The sequence below is a fragment of the Tachypleus tridentatus genome, chromosome 9 (assembly GCF_004210375.1).
Source record: "Tachypleus tridentatus isolate NWPU-2018 chromosome 9, ASM421037v1, whole genome shotgun sequence".
Taxonomy (NCBI): domain Eukaryota; kingdom Metazoa; phylum Arthropoda; class Merostomata; order Xiphosura; family Limulidae; genus Tachypleus; species Tachypleus tridentatus.
Window position 1 is genome coordinate 151,294,996 of NC_134833.1, and position 12,538 is coordinate 151,307,533.

The 12,538-nt window shown below is 32.7% G+C and overlaps 1 long non-coding RNA gene across 3 annotated transcripts; it reads right to left on the reverse strand.

The window, feature by feature from the left end:
* Positions 1-1,023: 1,023 nt before the first annotated feature.
* On the reverse strand, positions 1,024-10,969 carry LOC143226658 (uncharacterized). 3 transcript variants are annotated; one of them, XR_013014698.1, is made up of 4 exons: positions 8,536-10,865; positions 2,717-3,020; positions 1,201-1,360; positions 1,024-1,070 (listed from the first exon to the last, which is right to left on the reverse strand). It is a non-coding gene; the product is annotated as an uncharacterized LOC143226658 (long non-coding RNA). The 3 variants fall into 3 exon arrangements; XR_013014700.1 differs by lacking the exon at positions 1,024-1,070 and having other exon boundaries at positions 1,162-1,360; positions 8,536-10,864; XR_013014701.1 differs by lacking the exons at positions 1,024-1,070; positions 1,201-1,360; positions 2,717-3,020 and adding an exon at positions 8,138-8,342 and having other exon boundaries at positions 8,536-10,969.
* Positions 10,970-12,538: the final 1,569 nt, after the last annotated feature.

The window sequence follows — 12,538 nt, forward strand, 5'->3', positions numbered from 1 at the left end:
TCCTGGGTATTTAAAAATATAACATACCCAAATACCCACACAGAAGAAACGAAATTACTTTGAAAAGTTTTCTGTTTGTTAAGCCTTTCTTGTCATTTCGATAATAACATAGATTACAGTTCATAGATTTTCATTGTATTACTTACTATCTGTTTAACAATAATATTTAATTAATAATAATTACTGAAAAATGTATTATTAATTCTTTCTTTTTTCCTTTTATCTTCAATATAAATTCTCGAAAGTTAATATTTAATCTCAATAGATGGCAGGACCAAGTACATTAAATTATTTGGATTGGTTAATTCATATATCAAGGTACACAGTGGAATATCTTCAGTGTTTCCATCACCGATATCGAATCTAGAGTTTTAACTTGAAATTCTTTCAAACCTACTTCTGACCCAAGGTTGTTTGTTAACGCTGACTCTATTCTACACTGAAAATCATTCATCTTGTGCTTGTCTTCTCTGATGAACATTTACCCCACCAGTGGGTTATTTACTTTCAGAATAATTTCTTATGGAACGTAATTCTGATTAATTTGGTATTTCACTGGCTTTCTGTTAATTCTCCATATCCTTGATTAATATCTATTTTACTCGGAGATTAGTTTTATTTTAAACACTAAATGTCTGATTATAATTACAGTTTTCAAGCGCTACTTATAAACTATGGTTTATTGGATAATTATATCAGGTTAATGTTTGAAATGTAGGCTTCCTGTGTGTATCATAACGAATGACGAGTCGATTAATATGAATTCATGCCAGACTTGAAATTCGTTTTATTTGCCAGTATTAGGAATACAAAAGAATACATAATACATCATTCTGTGTTATTAATCAATCGAACACAAACATGTTTAGATATATTTGACGATAACATAAAGTATCGTCTTCTTGTCCACGATCTTCAGTTTTCCCAAATATTCATCTCTGTCACATTTCTGAAAAAGAAAATTTATATATTACTGAGATCAATCAGTGTTTAGATATATTTGACGTTAAAGTATCGTCTTTTGTCCACGATCTTCAGTTTTTCCCCAAATATTCATCTCTGTCACATTTCTGAAAAAAAGATATATATTACTGAGGTCTCAGTTTTAGTTACAGTTACCATTTTAGTTACAGATAGATAAATCTGGTCTCATTATTACTTCTTAGAGCCACGTAATTACTCATGGTCAAGAATACCAACCTGGTGGTACCTCACTTGGCATGCTCGACTTTTCACCCTTGAAACAGTTAACGTGACGGTCAACCCAACCATTTGGTTGCAGATGTACCAGGGCTGTGTTCACAATGACTCATTTCTATCCCTTCTAAACAGGTCACAGCTGGCACAGATTTGAACGAAACTATACAAACAAACAACACTTGTCTGACAAACGTGGTCAAACTAAATTTTGTTTTTTCAATATTTCTATGGAAAGACTTTCTTAAGTGGTTAAAATTTTTTTCATGTTAAAATACAATAAGTATATGAATACTTTATTTATTTATAACAATACTTTAACAATATTCTTAATACCAATGTTCTTTACATCAGTTTAAGAATATTAAATTTTTCCCGGTAATTTAAGGACTAATCGAAAACTATAGATTTTTATTACTTTGTTTTACATTCTAGTTTATTATACGAAGAGTTTGTTTGTTTCGAATTTTGCGCAAAGCTACACGAGTACTATCTGCGAGTCGAATGCCTTAACCCATCGCTGTGCGAATATAGTGAATGTACTGAACATGTGTGACAAGTAACTCACATAACAGCAACATTTGAAAATCTAAAACTATCCTGGTTACTACATATTCTGTTAAATGTCTTTCTCTATAGAGACGTAAGGCCTAACATGATCCTGAAATATGAAATTATATATTGGTTAGGGTCGTTTCAATAATGGATGTTAGTATCTGTAAGCTCCAGAAATTGATAAAATACATTTTAAAATGTTCAAATGTAATAAATATATGTTAAAAAGAAATTCATGTCGTATTCTCCAGGCACTAGATACTAATCGGTTTATGATTTATAAATGAATTCAATAAAAACTACAGTATCACAAAAACAATGTGTGGATTCCAACAAAACCTATGCTTTGTTTAATTGTTGATAAACGTAAGTGGTTATAACAGTAACTCAGTACGTGGTTCTAACAATACTGTATTATAAATACAATTTTACTACTTGGTAATAAATACAATGTAATATATAGAGTAACGATAATGCGGTATTTTGTGTTAACAACATATGCTACTTAGTGTTAATAATAATTCATTACTTGATATTAACAGTAAGGCACTACTTGACGTCGATAATAACACAAATAACACTATGTAACACACATTTTGTTCCTGGATAGAGCGTGTTATTTCTTAATTGCTCATGTTGTAAAAATACAGAAAATGGCCTTTATTCACTTCAAACTTTGCCTTTGTGACCTGGATAACGAAATTTAGAAATTAACCTATTTTCTATGTAAAACTGGATAAATTTGCACATTTTCATTTACATAAGATCTGAATGAAACAACATATGAATCAAGGTGTACTTGTACTAAAGTTATACAAAAATGAACAAAATGTTTATAAATGAGTAGTTTTCCAGATTTGTAAAACATTTTCAAATATAATATCAGTATTCGACTTTGTTAAACCAAGATCTCTGATCAAGTCATTGAGGCCTCTTTGGTTGGGGTAGTGTGGGTTTCTCTCACCAGCTGCATCTCTGAAATTGTAATGTGGATCTTCAACGTCTACCTCCTCTTCTGATTCGCTGCTCTCTTCTGAGGATGGCTGTTTTCTCTCTGGCAGAGTGGATACAGGGGAGCTCAGAGCAGTGTGGCACTGGGGTGATGGATGATGGAAGGTCTGGATACATGATAACAGACTCATTCTTGCCAGCCCGACGTTTGAAAGGGTCCCCCATGCAGAAGTAGCAATTGCGTGAGTGGTCAGTGAGTTCACATCAAATTCTTGAAATAGCGAACTTTATGGCTCTCTTTTCCCCTCTGTACCATCCTGCAAAAGAGCAAAACAAAATTGTTATTATGAAGAATAAATGTATTTCATCCACAACTAATGTATAAGAGGTTCATGCAAGTTATTTTATATGTGATATTTTTTTATACTATTGGAAATTAAAAATAAATTAAAATATATTTAAATTTTAAAAGGTCTAAAATTTGTATTAGCTTAGCTATCACCATTAGATTCCATTTAGAAACACAGAACCGCAATCGCTTGCGGATTCTTCAACAACTATTTGAGTGAGTAGGTTGTTAGCCCAATGAACCGAGCCGTCCCTTATTTAGCACTGTAAGACTAGAGGGAAGGCAGATAGTCATCACCACCCATTGACAACTCTTGGGCTACTCTTTTACCAACGAATCGTGGGTTTGACCGTCACTTTATAACGCCCCCACGGCTAGGAGGGCGAGCATGTTTGGCGCAACGCGGGCGCGAACCCGCGACCCTTGGATTAGGAGTCGCACGCCTAACGCGCTGGGCCATGCCAGGCGTAAAATTTGTATAATATAAAATATTACTATTCAAGTAATCAAAACTTGTCCGTCTTACCTTCTACATGTTTTTTTGTTTTGTTTTGCAGTGCCCGCGGGTAAAATGAAGTCCCCAGGGTTTGTATTGATCCCCGATAAGCATGCTGAAATATGCCTTGTAGGCTTCACACATTTTAGCAGATGCTGTCACAGAGTACTTTTACGCTCTTGTCTTGATATATTGGCCACATACATAGCAGAATATGTCTGGAGAATGCTGGAAGCTTCTTGATGCTATCTCTGATCAAATCAGATAGGTCTATGTGTTCACTTAGGCAGCTAGAACTAAACTAAAGTGGTGAACCCTGTATGTATATTACTATAGAAAGTTCTAGAAAATTCTAAAAAGTTCGAAAAATTCTCTATCAGCTCCTCAGCACTGAATCTACTTGAAATGTTCTGGAAAATGGGTAAATTTGAAAATTTCATTACCAAGGTTACAAAGGCAAACTTTGAACAGAAAAATAGGTTTTTTTTCTATTTATTTTAGGCATAAGCAATTGGGAAATAACACTTTCTGCCCAGGAACAACAAAAAGTAATAATTTTGTTTCATAGTGTAATGTATCTCGTCATGTAACAGGAAGAAGTGTAAAATAGTGATTTTACCTGCAAAAGGATTTCAGAACTTCAACAAAACTTAAGTTTGTCATTCATGGAAAAGATATTTTTAACATGTATCACAAACATGCGCACTTGGTATACAATAAGCACTAGAGGATATATGTAGCTATTTCTTGTGTAATTTTAATCAAATTTTGAAAAAAAAAACAAAAGGCCAACAAATAACTTGTGTTTTTTTAGTTATAGGTATTTCATACCTTTGTGAATTAAATTTTATATTTACAATCACCATCTTTTTATCATCGTAAGCTGCGATTATAAACAAGTTTGTTTTACATGTTCTGTTCAATGCGATAAAGTATATTTGAAATACGTGAGATTCTAAATGTTATTGAAGAAACTAAGTTAAGCCTACTTTTTAAGATCCGAGATGATTCTCATTTCATCAGGTGAAAATATTTAACCACTAGTTACTTATCGAAAATATAAAGTCTGTTAGAAATAATTAAATAAATATAAATTCTTAGATATCTTAACTGGTAAATGATATCGTGTTTCGAACGATATGTTCACAACCTTCAAGCTCACAATACGAGCTCCGATACCTGCAAGAGTGTATCGTCTAATAATGACGGTAGTTTCATGTATTCGGTCGTTGTTATAACTTAAGGGAAATTTCGTTTATCTCAGTGTTTTACTGTATCCTAGTGGTCTGTGCGAGAAACCTCTAGGCTGTTGTTTTCCTTTCCTTTTAGTGACAGAAATAACTGTAGTGATAACAAGTTCATGGCTGTAAACCTGTTTACCAACAAAACTCTGTGTTTTATCAATGATCATAAAACTACTTGAAAACTGGATAGCAAAGTTCCAGCTCTTCTAAACAGCATTTATTTATTTAATATAAGAACATGGCTAACTGTAACTTAAGGATATTATTTGTTTGTTTAGAATAAAACACGAAGCTTGTTTTGGAATTTCGCACAAAGCTACTCGAGGGCTATCTGTGCTAGCCGTCCCTAATTTAGCAGTTAAGACTAGAGGGAAAGCAGCTAGTCATCACCACCCACCGCCAACTCTTGGGCTACTCTTTTACCAACGAATAGTGGGTTGACCGTCACAATATAACGCCCCATGGCTGAAAGAACGAGCATGTTTGGCGCGACGGGGATACAAACCCGCGACCCTCAGATTACGAGTCGCACACCTTAATACGCCTGGCCATGCCAGGCCAAGAAAACTTGGTAGGTCAGCGATAAATTCAACGACTTACAATGCCAAAAATGTTCGTGACCCGATTTCACCTTTGGACAGGTCTCCTATCTCCACTATATAACACTGCGCTAAAAACAAAACAACAACAAATACAAAATACTTTGTGTTGAAATATTGTTAGTTTGTTCGGTAAGTCCTTTTACATTATTTGGTAAAAATAAGGTGAAGTACAGACCACGAAAAGATAACAAAGAAATTTCTATTTTAACAATTCTACATATCTCATGTATTCTGATATAATTTGTTTGTTTGTTTTTTGAATTTTGCGCATAGCCGTCCCTAATTTAGCAGTGTAAGACTAGAGGGAAGGCCCTTAGTCATCACCATCCATCGCCAGCTCTCGGGCTACTCTATAACTAACAAATAGTTGGATTCACCGTCACATTATAATGCCTCCACCGCTAAAAGGGCGACCATATTTGGTGGGACGTGGATTCGAACCTGGCTGTCTGTGATCTGTCCACTACGGTTTTCGAAACCCGCAGATATACCGATACGCCACTGTGTGTTTCTCTTAACATCTCTAATAAAGTTAACTTGATTATATTCGTTTATACATTGTTTTATAATTATTCACCATTATTTTATTTTTTTTATCAGGTAGTTTCGCCTACAAGGCCTAATGCAAATAAAATCTAGAACAGCCATCTAAACCAAACTTGATAGGACGAGTACAAGAATAACTAAGTCAACTTCATCTTATTCTACGAAAACATATTTCTTATTACAATCATAACGCAATGTAGTAGAAACGAATTATAAAACGATAAAGCAAGCTTTTCGAGATATGTAAATACTGGAAGAACAAACAAAATCAGGACTATATTTCTGGCTAAGCCTTTGTAACTTCGTTTCAATCTGTACAAGAATCTCGTTGGAATTTTAAACCGTATTGAGTTAAACTTTTGAAAAAACAACAACAGCATAAGAGAAAAAAAATCCGACTTTCACCACATGTTTGATCAGAAACCTGGGACTTCTCGAAGCTCAAATATTAGAAATTACAAAGACCAGCATTCTAGGACGAATATAAAATGCCTCCGCCATGCAGTCACAACATGGTTAATTTTGATACCTTAACAATAGTGAAAAACATTAAAATCGAAAACTGTCTATATCACTGATTTCGACCTGTAACAAATTATCTTGGTACCAAATCTCATGTAAGTCGGTTAACATACACACAAATACCTTCTTGATTATGCTTTCTTAGCTCAAAAGCTAAACCTAAAACAAGAATTGTCTCTTTCACTGTTTGGAATCTGTACAAAAGTATCGTTGCACATAATTCCATGAATATTGGTCCTAATATGACCGAGTAACTGACTAACCCCCTTCATATTATGATTTCGAGTTCTGATCCTCTTAAAAGTACTCAAAATGAACAAATCTAAGTTTTTTATACGTCAGGTGTTGAGAGAATGAAAATGTTTTATCCTGATTGGATTAAATATGATTGTACTCGAGTCCATGATAAATATTTTCGATTGTTTGACTTCTGACTTCATAAAATTGTTTAAAATGTTTAAATCAAAACTATGTCAGAGAGTATTGACCATGTTGTAAGTTATGATTTACGTTAATAAAAAACAGAAGAATTAAAAACAAATATATAAACAGTTCGTCTCTTTTCTCTACAGATACATAGTTACTTAAAACCATAACAAACGACATTGAGATGAAGTGATGCTAAATGTGATATTATTACATTTGTAATTTAAACTACAATAGTCTAAAGATTTGTGGTAATTATATTATCTGGAGATGTTTCTCTCTGTTCACTTAATATGTCCGTTTACAGTTCAAAGTCAGATGAGTAAAATTTCGCACCTATCTTTAGTGTCTAACAAATCACTGCTGAAGAGGCCTTTCGTATAATACTATAAGTCGTCAACTGGTTATTGAAAAGCCTCCTCAATATACGGAGTTGATACCGTAATTTCTAAACCATTATACTGTGTATACCTGCATAATGTTTTAAGACTTGTTTTTCCTTCAGCTAGGGTCAAGCGTAGTTAGGTGAATTAAACATTTATTTGATCTTCGTACATATCTCCTTTCTAATATTCATGATTATGATACCCCTTTTACGAGGATTCTAATATAAAAAAATATAATAATAAAAACTGCCTCTTTTCTCACCCTCCAAGGTAACCAGTTTCGGGTTCAGTTATATTTTTGAGGATGACCACGTGGGATTAGAAGGTGATAGTGACACTAAGTTTTGTTTTCTCCTTGAATGTTTTTTTTTACTAGCTTCCTTCCCTCTGGTACTACACTGCTAAATTAGGAACGTCTAGCGCAGATAACCGTCGTATAGCTTTACGCGAAATTCAAAACAAACCAAAAAATCAAATAGTACATTTATTGCCCTCTAGTGGCTTTTCCGATAACTACTGAAGATTATTTAGCTTCAGTACGGTACACAAGAGGAATTATCTTCTGTAGGTTTGTGAGAATGTTATACAAACATGCTTTGGTTTATTATTAGACATCTAGTAGGTCTACAGCTATTGTGAAATTTATCTGACTTATTAATAATTTGTCAACTACATTTATTTAATTTTACACTTAGATTGGTGTTAATTTAATGGGAGAATTGATGGTGTTGTCACGACTAAAGAATTCTGAAGTGTTGTGAGTAACCGTTGGTTATTGGATAGTGATGCTGTGTTAGGAAGATTTTTCAAATGCACGTTTCTTGTTGAGATTATAATAAAAAAGATAAATTAATAAGGTTCCATTCCACTATACAAATAATTATTTTATTTTCATGTATTACAATAACAATTTAAAAAAAACGCATAAGACATCATGTTCTGTTATTAATATTAATGTGCTCAAGACAAACATGTTTAATTGTATCTGAGAATCAAATGTAATAAAAATCAAATCCGTCTCGTCAACGAACGTCAGCTTTTCCCAAAATATTCAAGTAGTTCACGTTCCTGAAAAAAACAACAACACATATATATAAGAGATACCTACTTTATTAAAAACATTTCTAAAGTTTGGTTCTCGAGTAACTATTATAGATATATAAATAATACGTGCGGTGTATATTTAACGTTATTAAAGTAGATACATTTTGATATTTCTTGTAAGTACTGTTTGTAAATGTAATACATATCTTCACACTACCTAAACAAGCAGCCAAACAGTCAGCTTCACTTCTATATCGGTTTTCATTCCCGTCACAGCCTCAAAAATAAATTTCTTACACTTGTGGCTTTCTGGGTCGTAATAATAACTGGGAATATTAGCTGTACAAGGTCCTGAAACAGGTGGCGACTTGCAGTCCTTAGCTCGGCCTGTGGAGGTATGACAAAATCACTGTCAGTCGTAAATTGATGTTAAGTGTAATAGTTAAAGCTAACTCTTTCATACACTGTAGTTATATTTGAAAATTATAAACCTATCAACATATTATGCTTGTAGTTAAAGTATTATAAAACAGTTGTCTTTCAAGGTAATTCTGCGATATGAAACATTTCTATGCCATATACCTCGACATGAAGATTTTAAAATTGTGAGTTGAAACTTAACAAATAATTTATGAGAAGTTGTTGTTATTTTGAATTAAGCACAAAGGTACACAATAAACTATATGTGCTTTGCCCACCACGGGTATCGGGACCCGGATTTTAGCGTTGTAAGTCCACAGACATACCGCTGAGCCACTGGGGTGAGTAATTTATGAGAAAAGTTGTAAAATACGAAACTCAAGAGACGTTTCTAACATTTCTTTAAATAAACATCAACAGAATACGAAACACAAACAAACATTCACGTGATTACTATAAACTATGTGCCGATATAATACGACACAATAATGTCTTTATGACGACTAAAACACTATTTCTTCAATTAATAAGTTCTGCATTTTATCAAAACGTGTTTACTGAGAAACACGGACAGTACTGTACGACTGTATAACACATCTCAACACCTAGGGTCACATATAAGTATTTTAATTACATGTTTTAACAAATACAAACAATATTATTAAGGACAGTGTTTATCTACATGGACGACAGGGAAATCATTGTCTAAATTAGTAACGAACATTCATATTTAATTACATGCAAGTCTGTTGTTAGTTTAATATAATTATATTCTCAACAATATGTATTTTTAACACTATTATTATCAAAATAAGGATGTTGTAACCCGATCTCCACAAAGATGTATTTATTTTTATATCATTATGTTCATGTTATGTGTTAGGTCAGATATATGTAGTGGATTCAGTAGCAATATGTTATCCATTCCTGTAATATAATATTTTTTATTTATTCCGTTTTTTCATTGTTAGTATTGTTTGTATTATTATCATCATTTATAGGTGACTTTAAAACTGTTTAAAGTTTTATCTAAATCTCAGATACGGACAATACTTATATATTTCTACGATATAGTTCATGTTGATTGCATCAGCTTCTGAAATTGGAGGCCCGGCATGGTTAGGTGGGTTAAGGCGTTGGATTGGTAATCCTAAATTGGTTCGAATCCCTGTAATACGAAAAATGCTTAACCCTTTCTTCCATGGAAGCGTTATAACATAACGGCGAATCTCAGTATTCGTTGGTAAAAGAATATCTCAAATGTATTAAGACATAGTTCTCTAAGTTTTGCATTGTTTTTTTTTATAAATTAGTTTTCAAATGTTATATTTTACACACACACTATTACACTGAAGTGTATTAAAACATTCACACTACAATATACATTTTAAATGTTTTATTACATTCTTCCAATGTTTTCTCAACATTTTCTTTTGCATACATTTGTTGGCTGCATTAAAACCTTCTTATTGTTTAGTTACATTTCTAACACTTCTAATTACAGCATTATAATTATCACTAATTAATAACAATCGTATAGAACATAAGTAATTTTGATTTCTCTTAGAAAATTCTGTAATTCAATATCGATTTCATTTTACCAAGTGTTAGCGATAAAATAAACTCACTGTTATCCCTTGTGTATTTGACATTTTTGACGAAGTGTCACCAGTATCATAACAGCTATAACTCGTTAATTCAAAATCATTTTTAGGTGAACGTATAGAACCAACATGATTCCTTATATAAATTATCATTTGAACATAAATAACTCAATAATAAAATAATTCTTAGAGTTTTGAACGTTTCATCATGAACAAACATTCATTATTACGTTTCCCTTCAATTACAAATAAAGACCCTGTAGAGCTTCGCTGAACATTATCCTAGTTGGCAGGATAATTTAATATTCAAATTAAACATTATTATAGAAAACGTGATTTAAAAAGCTAAGCTATTATTCGATATAATTTTCTGTACTTGTCATACGTCATAAAGTTTCTGTATTAGTATTATCTACATCAGTTGTTAATAATTCCAAGTAATGTTTAAAATACTTTTCCAAATTATAACAAAATACTACAGTCTTCAGTATGATTAATTATTATTATTAACCCACGTTGTTAACGTATCAAAGAATAATAAACATCTGGTTTACTTTTTGTTTATTTTAATTATCTTCAAATTAATGAACAATGTGTCAAACTACATTGTATGTAGTTGATGACAGATGTGATACATGATCCATTCTAAACACTGCTTTTAACAACTCTTACACAACTCCAGTTTATTTTAATATCACTTTTTTGGGTTATGGAGTAAAAAATATTAAGGTCTTGATCTAAGAGAAGTTAAAACATAAATAAGTTTCCTACTTATAACGTCACCCGCTGATACAGAACTAAGTATTGGAATTTACAACGCTAAAATGAGGGGTTCGATTCCCCTCAGTGTACTTAACAGACAGCTCGATGTATCGATATTTGTTCATCTTCTATGTTAACCATTCTTGGATCCATCAACTTGTATAACGACCCGAAGTTTGAAAAATATGAACTAATTACAAACGTTTCTGATGTCAATCGAAAAATAATGAGTAATGTGGTAAATAACAAGTGTGGTATTGAGTAATGTGGTAAATAATAAAAGTGTGGTAATAGTGAGTAATGTGGTAAATAACAAGTGTGGTAATGAGTAAAGTGGTAAATAACAAGTGTGGTAATGAGTAATGTGGTAAATAACAAGTGTGGTAATGAGTGGCAATGTGGTAAATAACAAGTGTGGTAATGAGTAATGTGGTAACTAACAAGTGTGGTAATGAGTAATGTGTTAAATAACAAGTGTATTGGTAAATGTGTGTTGGTAATGTAATGTGGTAAATAACAAGTTGTGGTATAAATTTATGTTTTGTTTTCTCCTTCCAGAAACGTGCAAACGATTTTACTTTTCGTCACTTCAGGAGCCAAGTGTATTTGGACGTCTGACTCTCGTAATCCGAAGGTCGTGGGTTCGAACTCCCGGTCGCGTAACAAACATGCTCGCTTTTTTCAGCCGTTGGGGCGTTATAATGTGACAGTCAATCCCACTTTCTTGTTGTTAAAAAAGTAGCCCAAGAGTATGGCGGTGGGTGGTGATGACCTAGAAGGCCTCCCCCCATTCTTACACTGATAAATTAAAACGGCTGGCGCAGATAATAATCCTCGTGCAGTTTTGTTGCGAAATTTAAAACAACCTTTCGTTTCAGTTATACAATCATGAAAAACAAGACTTTTACTTACTGGATTTAAATCTTTGAAACTATCATATATTTTTAGTGATTTTGTTCTGCTGCACATTAACTACAAACAAATTTTGAATGCAATTCATTAATGAATAGAACAGATATATAATATACAGTTTGTGTATTCGCATTAAAAATACGGAGAAACATGATTTAAAGGATTTTATTTAGATTTCGTACATTGTTGCATCCTTACAGTTTGCACTTAGACGAAAAGTGTGGTCTAAATTACACGTAAAAGGTTATTGAACAAAACGGCTTGGTTTTGAGCAATCATTTTGCGCATCCCTACGTTCAAACTCACGTGATCTGTCGGGTTTTAAAATATTTACCATAAGTAAAGGTGGAGTTGTTTTTAGTTTTGTAATTCGGATTAAAGGTGGGTTGATTATTGAAAACTAAACTATATGGGTAAAGCACGTGCAGATACATTTGTATTCAGATCAAAACGCTTTGATTAGCAGTTTCCAAATGACTTTTTTAAAAGAAACATACAGGTAGAAAAGTATTGTTCATTTCT